General features: G+C 38.5%; 1 non-coding gene across 1 annotated transcript; it reads right to left on the bottom strand.

The window, feature by feature from the left end:
* Positions 1-14,461: 14,461 nt before the first annotated feature.
* Positions 14,462-14,625, bottom strand: LOC125344443. The gene has a single exon (XR_007209554.1). It is a non-coding gene; the product is annotated as a U1 spliceosomal RNA (small nuclear RNA).
* Positions 14,626-17,178: the final 2,553 nt, after the last annotated feature.

The following is a 17,178-nucleotide window of genomic DNA, read 5'->3' on the forward strand; positions in this document are numbered from 1 at the left end:
ATACTTGGGTGTCTTGGTGCAAAACAATTTGACCATATGGATTTGAAAAAGTAAGAAACAGAGGAAACAAGAAAGGAAGAAGGGATAGAGGCAGGAATAAATCATAATTTATGTACTACAGTCAGTCCTCTGTGTATCCAGGTTCAACCAATAGCAGGTGAAAATATTTTTCAAAATTGCATCTGGCTCATGCCTGTAACCCCACTCAGGAGGCTGGCCTCTGCACATTGCAGTTCAAAGCCAGCCTGGACAGTAAAGTTCATGAAACTCTTGTCTCCAATTAACCACTAAAAACAAAAGGCAGAAGTGGAACTGTGGCTCAATTGGCATGGCACTAGCCTTGAGCTAATAAACTCAGGAACAGTGATTAGGCCCTGAGGTTAAGCCCCCGAACCCACACAAAAATAAACCAAATTCATAGCAAATTCATACTATACCAACTATTTGCAAGCTATTTACATAGCATTAGATATTTTATGAAATTTACAGATGACTTAAATGCACAAAAATATGGATTGATTATATGCACCTGATATGCTGTTTTCTGTCAGGGAATCCATATCTACAGACAAGAGTATCTGTGGAAGTTCAGGAAGCAACACTTTGAGTCTTTGGAGAGAAAACTTTATTATAAGCTGTGTCTTTTGTTATAGCCTTTGTATGCATTATTTCTCTTGACAAAATGTGGACTCCCACTTATTTTCTGTTGTTAGGGCTTAAACTCAGTGCTGGAGTCCTGTCTCTAAGGTTCTTTGCTCAAGGCTAGTGCTCTATCACTTGAGCGACAGTTCCACTTCTGCCTTTTGTTTTTAGTGGTTAATTGGAGATAAGAGTTTCATGAACTTTCCTGTCCAGGATGCCTTTGAACAGTGATCCTCAGATCTCATTCATCTGAGGATTATAAGTGTAAGCCACCAGCACACAGATTTCTTACTATTGTTTAAAATATGATTTATTGTTATTATTAAGGTGTTGAACAGAGGGGTCACCATTTTCCTGTCAGGTAATGAGTACATTTCTTTTTGAACAATGTTACATATTACTATTTTTAAAAATGTGAAAACTTAAGAAAGCTTAAGTATTTTCCCCTATGACAATATGTCCAGTATTAGCTTGTTTTAAAACCACTTTATTGAGTTCTGGCATATAAAATTAGTAAATATTTGTTGCATTCATCTTAAACTTATAACTATGAAGTCAATCAATACTATTAAGACCACAAACATATCCAACATATTCCAAAGATTACTTCAGCATTACTTATTACCATTTATTAGATGTTTGACTGTAAGAGTACTTAACATAGAATCTAAGTGTACACTAGGGTGTTGCTATAAATAGGTAAATGTCCTTTAGTAGGTCTCCTGAACTTATTTATCCTGTGTAATTAAAACTTTGTACACTTTAATCATCACTTACCTAATTCCTCCTTCCCTCGGTTTTTAGAAACAACTATGCTACTCTTTACCTCTATGAGTAGGAGAATTTTAGGTTCTACATATGAGATGATCTCATAGTATTTTTCTGTGTCTTGGTTATTTCACATAATATATGCCTTTCCTGCTCATCAATATGGAGAAGGGAGGATTTCCTTACCTGTTTTCCTTTTTGTACTGGTCCTAGGGCTTAGACTCAGTCTAGGAACTGTCTCTGAGCTTTCTTGCTCAAGACTAGCACTCTACCACTTGAGCCACAGCTCCACTTTCAGCTTTTTGGTTGATAATTGTAGATAAGAATCTCATGAACTTTCTTCCCAGGACTAGTTTCAAACTATGATTCTGAGATCTCACTCTTCTGGGTAGCTGTGATTATAAGGGTGATCCACTGGTGCCTGGAAGGATTTCCTTCTTTCACAGGCTGAAAAATGATCATATATATATGTTATGTAGATGATGCCTATATATACCATGGATATTTATTCATAATTCCTGGTCAGTCAAGTGGTAGATTTAAATTTTTTAGGACAGCCAATGGAGGTTTACTTAGTTTCTTCCATGGTGTCATGTTATTGAAGTTTTGCATTATTGTCTTCAGATTTAATGTAGCCACACCTTGCAATCTTTACTGGCTACCTTCCAATAAAGAACGGCCTTTATTTGTGAGGCTTTTAAAAAAGTTTTTATTATAAAACTGATGTACAGAGAGGTTACAGTTTCATAAGTTAGGCATTGGATACATTTCTTGTACTGTTTGTTACCTTGTCCCTCATACCCCCCTCCCCCCTCCCCCTTTCCTCCCCTGAGGTGTTCAGTTCATTTACACCAAACAGTTTTGCAAGTATTGCTTTTGTTGTTGTTTATCTTATTTTACCCTTTGTCTCTCAATTTTGGTATTCCCTTTCAATTTCCTAATTCTAATACCAGTATACACAGTTTCCAATATACTCAGATAAGATTACAGAGATAGTGTAGATACAATCACAAGAAGGTGATACAAGAACATCATCAATAGTAGAAGCTACAGATACACATGGGATGTTGAAAGTAGTTACAACTGTGATATAACAATTGTTTACATAACATGGAGTTCATTTCACTTAGCATCATCTTATGTATTCATAAGGGTATAGCTATTGGGCCTTGTGATGCTCTGCTATGGCTTGCCTAAACCTGTACTAATTATTCCCAATAAGGGAGACCATAGAGTCCATGTTTCTTTGGGTCTGGCTCACTTCACTTAGTATAATTTTTTCCAAGTCCTTCCTTTTCCTTACAAATGGGGCAATGTCATTCTTTCTGATAGAGGCATAAAATTCCATTGTGTATTTGTACCACATTTTCCTGATCCATTCGTCTACGGAGGGGCATCTGGGTTGGTTCCAGAGTCTCGCTATGACAAATTGCGCTGCAATGAACATTGTTGTGCTGGTGGCTTTACTGTGATTTTGTTTGTGGTCTTTTGGATAAATACCCAAAAGTGGGGTTGCTGGGTCATAGGGGAGTTCTACATTTAGCCTTCTGAGGAATCTCCATACCGATTGCCAGAGTGGCTGAACCAGTTTACATTCCCACCAACAATGAAGTAGGGTTCCCTTTTGGTCACATCCCCTCCAACAACTGTTACTGTTAGTTTTCTTGATATATGACATTCTTACTGGGGTGAGATGGAATCTCAATGTTGTTTTGATTTGCATTTCTTTTATGGCCAGTGATGTAGAACACTTTTTCATATGTCTCTTGGCCATTCTCATTTCGTCATCAGAGAAGTCTCTTTGTAGGTCTTTAGCCCACTTGATGAGCGGGCTATTAGTTCTTTGCGGTTTTGTTTTGGAAAAAGGTAATTTTTTAAATTCTGCATACATTTTAGATATGAGGCCTTTGTCCGTTGAATGTACGGTAAAGATCTTCTCCCAGTCTGTGTGCTTTCTGTTTATCTTGCAAGCTATGTCCTTTGCTGTGCAGAAGCTCTGCAGTTTGATGCAGTCCCATTTGTCCAACCTTTCTTTGATTTGTAGCCTTTCTGGGTCTTTGTTAAGGAAGTTCCGTCCTGCGCCAAGGAGCCCAAGTGTTTCTCCTACTTCTTCCTTTAGTGTTTTCAGGGTGTCTGTTTTGATTTCGAGGTCTTTAATCCATTTGGAATTGATTTTGGTGCAGGGTGATATATAAGGATCTAGTTTTAGTTTGTTGCATGTGTTGAGCCAGTTTTTCCAGCACAATTTGTTAAAGAGGCTATCTTTCTTCCAAACTATTGTTTTAGCCCTTTTATCAAAGATTAAGTAGGCGTAGTTCTGTGGGTTCATTCCCGGGTCTTCAATTCTGTTCCATTGGTCTTCAGGCCTGTTCCGGTGCCAATACCAAGCTGTTTTTATTACTATAGCTTTATAATACAACTTGAAGTTGAGTATTGTAATTCCTCCAGCACTGTTCTTTCTGCTTAGGATTGTTTTTGCTATTCTAGGTCTTTTAGTATTCCATATGAATTTCTGGATTGCTTCCTCTATTTCATCAAAAAATGGTGTTGGGATATTAATGGGTATTGCATTGAATTTGTAGATAGCCTTTGGCAATATTGCCATTTTGATTATATTAATCCTCCCAATCCAGGAGCATGGGAGGTTTTTCCATTTCGTTAGTTCTGACTTAATTTCGTTTTTCAAGGTTTTAAAGTTCTCATCAAAGAGGTCTTTCACTTCTTTGGTTAAGGTTATTCCTAGGTATTTTATGTTTTTTGGGGGCTATTGCAAAGGGCGTTGCTTTCCTGATATCAGCCTCGGTCTTTGGGTCGTTAGCATTGATTTTTGAAGGTTTATTTTATATCCTGCAACTTTGCCAAAGTTTTGGATCAGCTCTAGTAGCTTGGGGGTAGAGTCTATGGGATTATTTAGGTATAGGATCATGTCATCTGTGAAGAGAGAATGTTTAACTTCATGTTTACCTACTTGGATTCCCCCTTTATATTTTCTTCTTGCCTGATTGCTCTGGCTAGGAATTCTAGTACTATGTTGAAGAGCAGGGGAGAGAGTGGACATCCCTGCCTTGTTCCTGATTTTAAAGGGAATGGCTTTAGTTTTTCACCATTTAGAGTTATGCTTGCTGTTGGTTTGTCATAAACTGCCTTGATTATATTCAGGAATGTTCCCTGGAATCCCAGTTTTTCTAGGGCTTTTAGCATAAATGGGTGCTGGATTTTATCAAACGGTTTTTACCATATCCAGAGATAAAACCATGTGGTTCTTTAGGTTGCTCCAGTTGATGTGGTGGATTACATTAATTGACTTGCGTATATTAAACCAACTTTGCATCCCTGGTATGAATCCAGTTTGATCGTGGTGTATGATTTTTTTGATGACCTGTTGAAGATTATTGGCCAGAATTTTGTTGAGAATTTTTGCGTCTATGTTCATCAGGGAGATCGGTCTGTAGTCCTCTTTCCGTGATGAGTCCCTGCCTGGTTTTGGTATGAGGGTGATACTGGCTTCATAGAATGATTCTGGAAGTGAACGTTCTCTTTCAATTTCATTGAAGACTTTGAGAAATATTGGTGTGAGTTCTGTTTTGAAGGCCTTGTAAAATTCTGCAGTGAATCCGTCTGGACCTGGGCTTTTCTTGGATGCCGTTTCTATTTCAATACTGGATATGGGTCTGTTTAGGAGGTTTAAATCTTCATGGTTCAGTTTGGGGATATGAATTTTTTCTAGGAAATCATCCATTTCTTCCACGTTCTCGAATTTGTTGGCATAAAGGTTTGCAAAATAGTCCCTTATTATTTTTTGAAATTCAGTTATTTCTGTGGTGATGTTACCTGTTTTATCTCTTATCTTGTTTATTTGAGTGTGCTGCCTTTGTTTCTTGTTCAGGTTTGCCAGGGGTCTGTCTATCTTGTTGATTTTTTTTCAAAGAACCAACTCTGTTTTGTTGATTCTTTCGATGGTTTTTTTTTGTCTCTAATTGATTTAATTCTGATTTGATTTTAATTATTTGCTTCCGTCTATTGATTTGGGGTTTGGCTTGCTGTTCTCTCTCAAGGAAATTAAGGTGCTTCCTTAAATTATTGAGTTGCTGTTTCTCCAGTTTGTTGATGTATGCACTCAGAGATATAAATTTTCCTCTGAGTACTGCCTTTGCTGTGTCCCAAAGGAGCTGGTACTTTGTGTCCTCAACTTGGTTGAATTCCATAAACATTTGAATTTCCGTTTTAATTTCTTCAATGACCCTCTGATGGTTCAGCAGTGTGCTAGTCTCCATGAATTGTAGCAATTTCTGTGGTGGCTGTTTGAGGTGAGCTCTAATTTTATTCCATTGTGGTCTGAGAGAGTGCAAAGAATGGTTTTGATACTTCTGAATTTGTACAAATTTTCTTTGTGCCCTAAGATGTGATCTATTTTGGAGAATGTTCCATGTGCTGCTGAAAAGAATGTGTATTCTGTCCTTGCTGGGTGGAATATTCTGTAGATGTCGATTAAGTCTAGTTGGTCTATGCAATTGCTTAGTTCTGTGGTTTCTTTGTTCAGTTTTTTGCGTGTTGATCTGTCCAGAGGTGATAGTGGAGTGTTAAAGTCCCCAACTATCAATGCGATTGGGTCTATGAGTCTTTTTAGAGTCAGTAGTGTTTGTTTGATGAAGTTGGGTGCTCCTGCATTTGGAGTGTAGGTATTTAGAATGGTTATTTCTTCCTGTAGGAGAGATCCCTTTACTAGTATGTAGTAACCTTCTTTGTCTCTTCTTACCTTTTTTAATTTGAAGTCAATTTTGTCTGATACTAGGATTGCAACTCCAGCCTGCTTATGGGGGCCATTTGCTTGATAGATTTGTTTCCAGCCTTTCACTTTTAGAAGATGTTTACTTTTGCTGGATAGATGTGTCTCTTGGAGGCAGCAGAAAGATGGATCTTGATTTTTGATCCAACTTATGAGCCTATGTCATTTGATTGGAGAATTAAGTCCATTAATGTTGACTGGATTGAGAGATGATCGTTTGTTCCTTTCATTATCACTGTGTCTTCCCATTTCTTGATCTGATGTTTACTAATGAGGGTTCATTTCTCGGTCTGTATTGGGATCTTGATTATCATCCCTGTATAGTACATCTTTGAAGATTTTCTGTAAAGCTGGTTTGGTGGAGATATATTGTTTCAGTTTTTCCTTGCTGTGGAAGACTTTTATTTGACCTTCGGCTGTGAAGGAGAGTTTGGCTGGGTACAGAATTCTTGGTTGATAGTTATTTTTATTTAGAGTTTGGTATACTTCATTCCAGGCTCTCCTTGCTTTCATGGTCTCTGCTGAGAAGTCTGGGGTAATTCTGACTGCTTTTCCTTTATATGTAATTGTTTTCTTCTCCCTAACAGCTTTAAGGATTCTTTCCTTGGACTCTACTGATCCTGTTTTGATCACAATGTGTCGGTGGGATGTCCTATTCTGGTCTGGTCGATTTGGGTTCTAAATGCTTCTTGTATCTGTATAGGCCTTTCCTTCTGGATATTTGGGATGTTCTCAGCTAATATTCTGTTAAATAGGTTTCCTATCCCATTAACCTCTTTCTCCAAGTTTTCCTCTATACCTATTATCCTTAAATTGGGCTTCCTGATCGTGTCTTGAATCTCCTGTAGTGATCTGTTTTGTTGATTGGACTGGATTTGTATTGATTTTTGATCTTTCTCCATAGAATCTAAGGAATCTTCAGCTCCTGAAATTCGATCCTCTGCTTCAGTTAGTCGGGACTGTAGGCTAGTTACTTGATTTCAAATCTCTTTTCCTTCTGACTGGTCTTTCCTGATAATTTCCATGTCATTTCTTAGGTCTTGTATGGACTTCTTTACTTCATTAACTTCATTACTTTGGTTTTGAGAGTTGTCTCTCAAATCTTTAAGCTGGTTAGCTATATTTTCATTTGACTCTTGAAGTTCATTTATGTTTCTATTTGTGGATGCCATGAAATTCTCCATTAATTTTTGCTTTGCCTCCTCACACTCTAGAATAATTGACTGAAGAGATTCAAACTTTTCATTTATCATGTTTATCAGTAGACTTTGAAGAGCATTTTGAGGGTTCTCTTCTATGTCTTTGATTGACTGCTCTGCTTCCTGATTGTTTTGAGTGGGGGATAAGACTTCATTGTTTGCCATCTTTCTTGTGTTTCTTCTGCCCATTTGAATTGGGGATGCCAGTCTACCAGCACTTGTGAGTACTGTTTAAGACCCAAAGCAGCCCTTACCAACCACTGTTGTGTAAATCATACAAGTTCACAATTATGTACAGATACCCTGTACACCTGTCTATAAAATTAGATTTGGTGTTCCTAAAGAATACAATTTCAATATAACAACTGATCCTGGGCCCTGTTTTCAGAAGTTACTTATTTACTGTTACAACCATATATGCAATTCTTGTTTTTATATTAAGTTCTTTTAGGATTGGCTTTCTCTATGAACCCCTTTGATTCACTGGGATACCCTCTATCCAATAACCAGGAGTCATTGGAGACTGGAGGTCCAGGCAGTAAGTCAGGAGGGTAAGTTGGAGGTAGTAAAGAGAATAGAGTAAAGTGTATTGGGGAGGGGAGGTGGTGATTTTGGTTTAGTTTCAGTGACGTGGAAGTGTCGAGAAGAGTAGAATCAGTAGAGAGAATAAGGTTGCAATGATAGATAATGGAGAGTTAGCAGAACAGAATGGAGGTGTTCTTCATAGGAAAGTAAGTTTTAAAGAAAGAGAAAGCAAAGAGAGAAGTAAAGTAAAAATAGTGGGAGACAGTTGCACACAACAGAGAAAAATTATTTTAAAAAGAAAATAAAATAAAAAGGGAAAAAAACCAGTAAAGGAACAACCCAAACAAACAGAAAAGAAAAAAAAACTTGATAAAACAAACAGGTAAAAATAGAAAACATGGAAAAAAAATGACGACGTTTCCGAATTGAAAAATTTTTTTTTTTTTAAGTTTAAGAAATGTTGAAAAGATAAAGAAAAAAAAATGGAGTCTTTCTTGTTTGGGTGGTCTTTCCCCAGTCTCTGGTTTCCTTGTGATGGTCTCCAGTCTATATTCCTGATTGTCTGGGTTTGGCAGAATTCAGCTTGCTCCTCTGTCTGCGGCAGGGCTGCGGCCTTTAACGCCTGCCTTTGAATAGGCTGTGGACTGAGCAGGGCGGGGCGCCTCTGGCCTGTTTTACCCGGCTGAGAGGTGCTTGCCTGTGCAAGGCTTCTGCCTCCTGGGAGGGCCGGCCTTCTTGGTGGAGGTAGCTATGGAAAGCAGCTCCGTTTCGGGCTAGGAATTGGGCTTCCTCTGTGACGGGACCATTTAACTGTCTCAGGTTCCTCCGTCTGGTGTTTCCGTGCTGCCGGGAGCTGCTGGCTGTTTTTGCGTTAAATTTAGAGGTTCCGGCCGGCAGGGCGAGGCACCTCTGGCTAAGCTGAGGCCCAGGGCATGCCTCCCACCTGGGCAGGGGGCGTTCTCCTGGGCGGAGCTGGCTCTCACTGTTCAGTCCCTCTTGCCCTTTTCAAAGATGGCTAATTTGACCTCGCTTTTCCCAGGCCCACTTTAGTTCCAATCTGGTCTGACCCTATGCCAGTGGCAAAGATGGCACTTTGCTCTGGTGGTGGGGAAAGGGCTGCCTTGCAGAAGTTGCTCTGTGGGCGCGAGTGAGAATATCTTTAGTGCGGTACTCACGCTTTCTCTGCGATTTCAGGTGGTCCATGCTCAGCCGCCACCTGGTCTATGCTGTGTGCTTTACCTGCGTGGAGTGTGGGTTGCTGTGACCGGTGCTGTGCCAGTGCCGCCGACACTGGCGTGTCGGTGGGATACCGCCCAGAGCTGGAATCTGTGTTTTCAGATGTGCAAAGTCGATTTTTCCTTCCTGGCCAGAATCCCTGTACTGTTACAACTTATGCTGGTTGTATTTCTAGTGGTAAAAGTTTCTATGGGGTGGACAAAACTGCGGTGCTGGAGGGAGCTGAGCTAGTGCACTGCAGCTCCTCTGCTGTCTTCCCAGAAGTTCCTATTTGTGAGTTTTTATAGGCATTGCAGAGGGCTGTAAGAATGTCTCTAAGTTTCTGTTCTAACTTACTTGTTCTTTCTTTGGCTGGGAAGACTTAAAAATGTGTTTATTTCCTCAGTTCTACCAAAACAGAACATGTGTTGAAAGCCTACTATCTATTTTTCTTAGGATAGAACTCAGGAGAAGCATATGAGGTTAATTCCTCTCATAAACAAGTGGAAGCTGCTAAGACCTCTGCCTACTTCTGACACCTGTATTCTGTGTTCAGTAGTTCACTTTGTTCATGCATGGTGATGAAGTCTGCGATCTGGTTGTTGGTATCTGTGGCTAGTTTCTTTAAAACATCCTCTTTTGGAACTATTTTGCTCTGCCAGTACATTAGAACTCTCAACTAGTCTCTGTTGCCTCAAAGGTATTTTCATTTATGAGGATGAAAAACCCAGTATTTTTTTGCATTTTTTCTTTATTGTCAAAGTGAAGTACAGAGGGGTTACAGTTAAATATGTAAGGCAGTGAGTACATTTCTTATCCAACTTGTTATCTCCTCCTTCATTTTACCCTGCCTCCACCCTCCCCCTTTCCCTCTCCCATAATGAGTTGTACAGTTGTTTATATCAAAATAAAAAAAAGAACCCAGTATTTTCTATAGGAGAATGAGAGAATTTCCTATTCAGCCTCCTTGCTCACATAACTCTATTATACATATTGTATTACTAAGTAACTCATGCCAACATTATCAGCTTGTTGGCAGACATCTCAGCCTCATTTCCAATTTTCCACTCTTGAGTCCGAATTAATGTGCTTTTCTTCTACTTTTCCCTCATTTGATCAGAAATAAGATAATCTACAAGTCATAACAGCTAATGTTGCTTGAATGATTACCATGTGCCACATGTTGTGCTAACAGGTTGTTTTTTTCTCCTAATGATATTTCTATTAAGTATCCAACCATCACTGCTCCTATTTTACAGGTAAAAAACCCCCTAAAATTCAGAAAGAGCTTTTGTAATCTATTCACAGTCATAATATTAATAAATGGCACTGCTGGGAGTCATACATATACGAAGAATGACATAGTGAAAAGCCTAGAAGACAGTTTTGAGGGTGTTTGGGATTTGGATGTTGCTAAGGATATGACTACTGTATTTCATCCTCTATATCAGAGTCAGAGGGGAATCTGAGTTGGTTCCATATTTTAGCTATGACAAATTGTGCTGCGATGAACGTTGTTGTGCTGGTGGCTTTAGTGTGTTCCAGACCCAAAGAAACATGGACTCCATTGTCTCCCTCATAGGGAATAATTAGCACATGTTTAGGCTAGTCACAGCAGAGGATCACAAGAGCCTAATAGCTATGCCCCTACGAATGCATAAGATAATGCTAAGTGAAATGAACTCCATGTTATGGAAACTAGTGATATATCACTGTTGTAATTACTTTCAACAAGCCATGTGAAACTGTAGCATCTATCATTGAACCTCTTGTATCCCCTTCCTGTGGTTTTACCTGCACTATCTCTGTATCTTATTTGAGTACATTGGAAACAGTATATACTGGTATTAGAACTAGGAAAGTGAAAGGGAATACCAAAATCGAGAGACACTGGATAAAAAGACAAATGATGACAAAAGCAATACTTGTAAAACTGTTTGGTGTAAATCAACTGAACAACTCATGGGGGGAGAGGGAAAAGTGGAGGGGGGAGGGGGGAATGAGGGAGGAGGTAACAAACTGTACAAGAAATGTATACAATGCCTAACCTATAAAACTGTAACCTCTCTGTGCATCACTTAGACAATAAATAGGAAAAAATTAAAAAAAAAGAAATTAACACTTGCTAGGCAGTTTCTCTACCACTTAAGCCATGCCCCTATGTGAGAGTTCTTTTTCCCAATAAACCCACTATTGAATTTTCCACATTTCTCATTAAAAGTCTTGACTATGACATCCCACAGGTTGTGTATATTGCTGGAGGTCTTTTCCAGAACCCTTTTCTGGTTATGTGTCAATAATTATTATTTTTTCCCTCTGGGCCTGGGCGCGGTCCCTGAGATCTTCAGCTCAAGGCAAATGCTCTACCACTTGAGCCACAGTGCCACTTAAGGTTTTCTGGTGGTAAACTGGAGATAAGTGTCTCACATAGTGTATTTTCCTACTCAGGCTGACTTTGAACTGCAATCCTCAGATCTCAGATTCCTGAGTAGCTAGGATTACAGCTGTGAGCTATGGCATCCAGCTAAAAGTTTTTGTTTGTCTGTTTTTTTGCTTGCATTTACAAGAAGGATTTCATTGTGACTTTTTTTTTTTTGGTCAGTCCTGGGGCTTGGACTCAGGGCCTGAGCACTGTCCCTGGCTTCTTTTTGCTCAAGGCTAGCACTCTGCCACTTGAGCCACAGCGCCACTTCTGGCCATTTTCTGTATATGTGGTGCTGGGGAATTGAACCCAGGAAGCACTCTTGCCACTAGGCCATATCCCCAGCCCCTCATTGTGACATTTTTGTACATGCATTCAAAGTACTCAATCAACCTTACCTCCTCTATCACTCTCCCTTACTCCATCCATCTTCTAAAACAATTTTGTACATGCATATAAAATAATTTGACCATATTCATTTTTGTTTACCTTCTCCATTTATCTCCCCTCCTGCTAATACTTGTTCATCTATGTTGTACTTTCCCATCACTTATTATTTGATGTATGTTAACTATACAAAGGGGTTTACTCATGATATTTTGCACATATATATATTATAGTTCAATTGGAATAACTTCTTCTGTTGCTCTTTCTTCTCTCCTTCATACCCAATTATCCCACAGTTTTCATGACGTTCTTTATGTTATCTTTTTACTGAGATGAAAGTATTTCAGTATGATTCACCTCCTATCTTTCTCTTTCTTCTCCCTGCTCCACCAGAAATCTTATCTTTCCACTTGACTTGGAGATAGAAATTCAAAAGACAGAGAAAAATATTTCCAATTGATAAGTTTTCCCTAATGGCAATTTTATAATTTAGTTACCAAAGTCAAAAAATACAATTCTATTTAACTCACGAATTCACTCCATTATTACATAATGAATGACTTCTGTGTGCCAGGAACCATAGGAGATAAAAGAATAGGTTCTCTTCTGCCATCAAGTGGAGAAAGGCAAAAATTGTAATTCGACTTGAAATTATTACAGAAACTGTACTTGTGTGGTATCAAGAACTGTGTGGCAGTGGGGAAAATTACATTATGACTAAGGAATAGGAAGAAATGATGATATCTGAAGTAAACCTTTCCATAGTATGGTTTTTTAAGGAAGCCAGAAAAAGAATGGCATTCCATGAGTAGGGAATGACAGGCATAAAGAACAAAATCAGGATACTTCAGTTCCAATGGATGGAAAGGCTTTCAAAGTGACTGAAATGGGATATGGAAACAGAGTTGGTAAGGATGAGCTGGAAGATTCATCTGGAAAAGCAGGTAGTGCAAATTAATAGAATAATATTGGATGAAATGTGGCTATTTCTTTTAAAAATACAAAAAGGTGATATGAATGGAGGTGTGTTAGAGGGTCATTCATTTGAGAGTAGGATTAGTGAAGGTGAGAAAACAGATGTGGATTACCAATGGGAAGAAATCAGGAAGAATGGAAAAAACTATTTGTTGGCTACTAATATTGAGATGAACATCTCTTTCTCGGTTTCTAATATCCAAATTATCTTTCAAAATGTCCTGCACTTATCTTATAGCATGCAGACGTTTGACCACATACAGATAATTTTAGGTGCACTTATTAAAAAGAAGTTCATATTTCTCACATAGGGAAATTATCATTTTTTTCAGTAGTAATACATTTTACTGTGGGTTAATCATTTCTGTTTGCTTACCTGATACATTTTCTTGAAGAATATGTAGCAATGGAATAAAGTGAAACTTAAAGCTGGGCACCAATGGCTCACACCAGTAATTCTAGTTTTGGGAGGACAAGCTCTGAGGATTGTAGTTTGAAGCCATCCCTGGCAGGAAAGTCTCTGAGACTCATCTCCAATTCACCACAAAAGGACCGAACATGGAGTTGTTGATCAAGTGGTAGAGCACTAGCCTCAAAGAAAAGAGCTCAGCGACAGTGCCCTAGTTTTGAGTTCAAGTTCCAGGACAGGCACAAAATAACACCCTTAAATTAAGAGTTCACATTGAGTGGGTAACAACATTTAGTTAGACTTTTAAATAATTGTGAGCTACAGCTACTCACATGCATTCCATATGATTTATGAAGAGGTTAAACAACTCAGCAAATTTTAAAATAGCAAATATTTTATAGTTAAAATTAGATAGTTGGCAGTGAACAAAATGAAGCAGTAGAATGATATGATAAATAAGTGACGTCATTAATAAATGAACAATATTTAGAAGAAAGAAAATGACAGCCTTATTTTTTTCTCTGCTATCAGAGCAAACAGATTTCTGTGCTCCAATTTTAAGTTTTGTGCTTTAAGAAGAAATTTTGTAGAATGAATGATAGAGGGTTGAGAATCTTACCCTATGAAGCATTTGAATAATACTGATTTCCATTTTCCAGTGCCTGTAAGGCTGTCATTCAGAAAAGTAATTTCAAAGTAGAGGCTCTCTTTCAGCAGCAACAACAAAAGCTATAAAGATGACTCTAAGGACATCTTTATTACATGGCTGTCCCCAAAGCTAATAGACTGTTGTAGGAGCTAATGAGTTTCTGATAAGAAGTGTGAAAACGGGCTGGGGATATAGCCTAGTGGCAAGAGTGCCTGCCTCGTATACACGAGGCCCTAGGTTCGATTCCCCAGCACCACATATACAGAAAACGGCCAGAAGCGGCGCTGTGGCTCAAGTGGCGGAGTGCTAGCCTTGAGCGGGAAGAAGCCAGGGACAGTGCTCAGGCCCTGAGTCTAAGGCCCAGGACTGGCCAAAAAAAAAAAAAAAAAAAGTGTGAAAACGGAGGCTGGGCAACCTTTGAGATACTGTAGAACCTGAATTATTGGAATAGAAAGTTTAACCAGTATATATATATTTTTTCCTTCGGGGGAGAGCGCGGACGCAGTCCCCCACTAACACAAATTGTGCAGTCGAGTTTCCCGCATTTGGGGAAATCGCAGGGGTCAGCACAGCCAGAGTGCAATGGAGAAGCCTCGCCCTGGGAGAACCACCTGCCTGATCATGGTATCTCTCCTGCCAGGTAAGTATTAACCAGTATATTTTTAACATTACTTCTATTCTTGAATTTTTACATTCCAAACATCATCTTGAATAGTTATGGTGGAGCTACTATTGGAAGCCCAATTCATTCTTTGCATGCCATCGTTGACAAAATATATGCTTTTTAGCTAAGATGAAGAAACTTCTATAACAAATACTTATTCTTGTCAGTCATTGTTTTTCCACAATTTTCATAATGTAGTTGAAGGGCTGCCTGAAAAATTATTTTCAGTAGAATTACGCAAAAATAATGGGCTGGAAAGATGGATCAAATAAAGATTTAAAAGATATAATGTACTGAGAAACTAGTCATGGGAACAAATGTTGGTCTAGAATTTTTAATAGTGTAACATATGCTGGAATATGCTGTAAAATACACTTGTAATCCAGGCACCAGGGGCTTATGCCTGTAGTTCTAGCTACACAGTAGGCTGAGATCTGAGGATTGTAGGTCAAAGCCAGCCTATGTAGGAAAGTCTGTGAGACTCTTACTTTCCATCAACCAACAAAAAGCCAGTAGTAGAGCTGTGGTTCAAGTGGTAGAACACTATCCTTGAGCACAAAAGGTCAGACATAGTGCCCAGGCTCTGAGTTCAAACTCTAGAACTACCATAATAAGAGAATACATTTTTTACTGAACCTAGATAAGTGTTCAATGTGGATTTATCTAATGGTATGCATATTCTGAAGCCCCATATGTACAATACCATCCTGTTTATAGGGAAGCCTTTTCCTATCTCTTCCAGCTCTTAAAGTTATCTTCAGTCTTGGAATTATAATACTATTTTGAGACTTCTTTCTTTTCTACTTTTTTACTGAGTTAGGAAGAAGCAGTAAAGTATATAAAACACTAGCCTTTAATGTCAGGGTTTTTTTTTTTTTTTTTTGGCCAGTCCTGGGCCTTGAACTCAGGGCCTGAGCACTGTCCCTGGCTTCTTTTTGCTCAAGGCTAGCACTATGCCACTTGAGCCACAGCGCCACTTCTGGCCATTTTCTGTATATGTGGTGCTGGGGAATCGAACCCAGGGCCTCATGTCTACAAGGCAAGCACTCTAGCCACTAGGCCATATCCCCAGCCCCCTAATGTCAGGGGTTTAACCTTAGCTTTGCTTTATATGTGTCTACCTTGGTATTGCATTGTGATGGTTAAATGAGATACAAGAAATTTTACAGTGCTATGACCGTGTAAAAGATTATTACTATTATGCATTTATTAGTGTGTATTAATTGAAAATTACTATAATGCATGTATTTCCCAAGATTTCTGTTGTGAAGCACCTTATGATTTCTTTGATGTCATGCAAGCACAGGTGTGGTTGTGGGCACATATGTGAGTACATGTATATACACATTATGACAGTGAGCTTCTTTCTAAATTCATAGTCCCTTTACATACATAGTACCTATCACAACCAATAATGTTAGTAGGTGAAGGGAATATCAAAATGGAGAGACAAAGGATAAAAGACAAACCAATTCAAAAGCAATATTTACAAAACTATATGCTGTAAATGAACTGTACAACTCATGGGGGGAGGGAAATGGGGAAGGGGCAGGTGTGGAAAAACTGAGGGAGGAGGTAACAAGTTGGATAACAAATGTATGCACTGCCTTACATATTAAACTGTAACCCCTGTGTACATCACTTTGACAATAAAGAAATTAATTAAAAATAAACAAAATTTTGCATTAAAATTTTTATGAACATCAATTAATTATACAAAGGGGGTTCATTTTGTATCTTCAGTCATGCATATTATATACTTTGATCAAACTTCCTCTTCCCCTTTCCTTTGTAAAAGTGTTTAGTAGGTTTCCTTATGTCATACACACAAACACAAACACAGACACACACACACACACACAGTGTAACTATGATAATATTATTCATCACTCTCTCCTGTGTCTCCACCTGCTTCTGTTTTCTCCCCTTTTACAATCTCATTTTGCAATCATGTCATGTTATTACAATAGACAAAAGAGCCGAAACATATGTTCTAGAAAAGATAGTTTCTTCAACAAATGATGCTGGGAAAACTGGATATCCACCTGTAGAAGACTAAAATTAAGTCGTTGTCTCTCGTTATCAACTTTCAAAGGGATGAAAGATCTGAATGATCTGACCTTTGAAACAACTACAAAAAATTTCTAAGGAATCCACTTAATGATAAAGGCGAAGGTAATTCCTTTCTGAATAAGACTACAATTTCTTAGGAAATAAGGACAATTTTTGGTATAATGAACAATTGATTTGTGTACTAGTAATAAAATATCATTATAACTGGAAGAAAGCAATAATGTTAAAGGAGCAATCTTTATAGTCCAGTTCCTAGGCAAAATGATGTTATACACTACAGTCTCAAGGATATTCAGGAAATAGCAGGCTATGAGAAAATGCAGGTGTGTGGTTATGCAGGTGTTTATATAACAACAGAATTATATAACTTGGTATTATGTGAATCAACACGTTTTCTGTGTGCCCACTATGTTAGTTAGGTATGGGGAGGTGTCCGTACAAAGCTGTGTACCAAAATAGGATAA

Source organism: Perognathus longimembris, chromosome 28, assembly GCF_023159225.1.
Source record: "Perognathus longimembris pacificus isolate PPM17 chromosome 28, ASM2315922v1, whole genome shotgun sequence".
Taxonomy (NCBI): domain Eukaryota; kingdom Metazoa; phylum Chordata; class Mammalia; order Rodentia; family Heteromyidae; genus Perognathus; species Perognathus longimembris.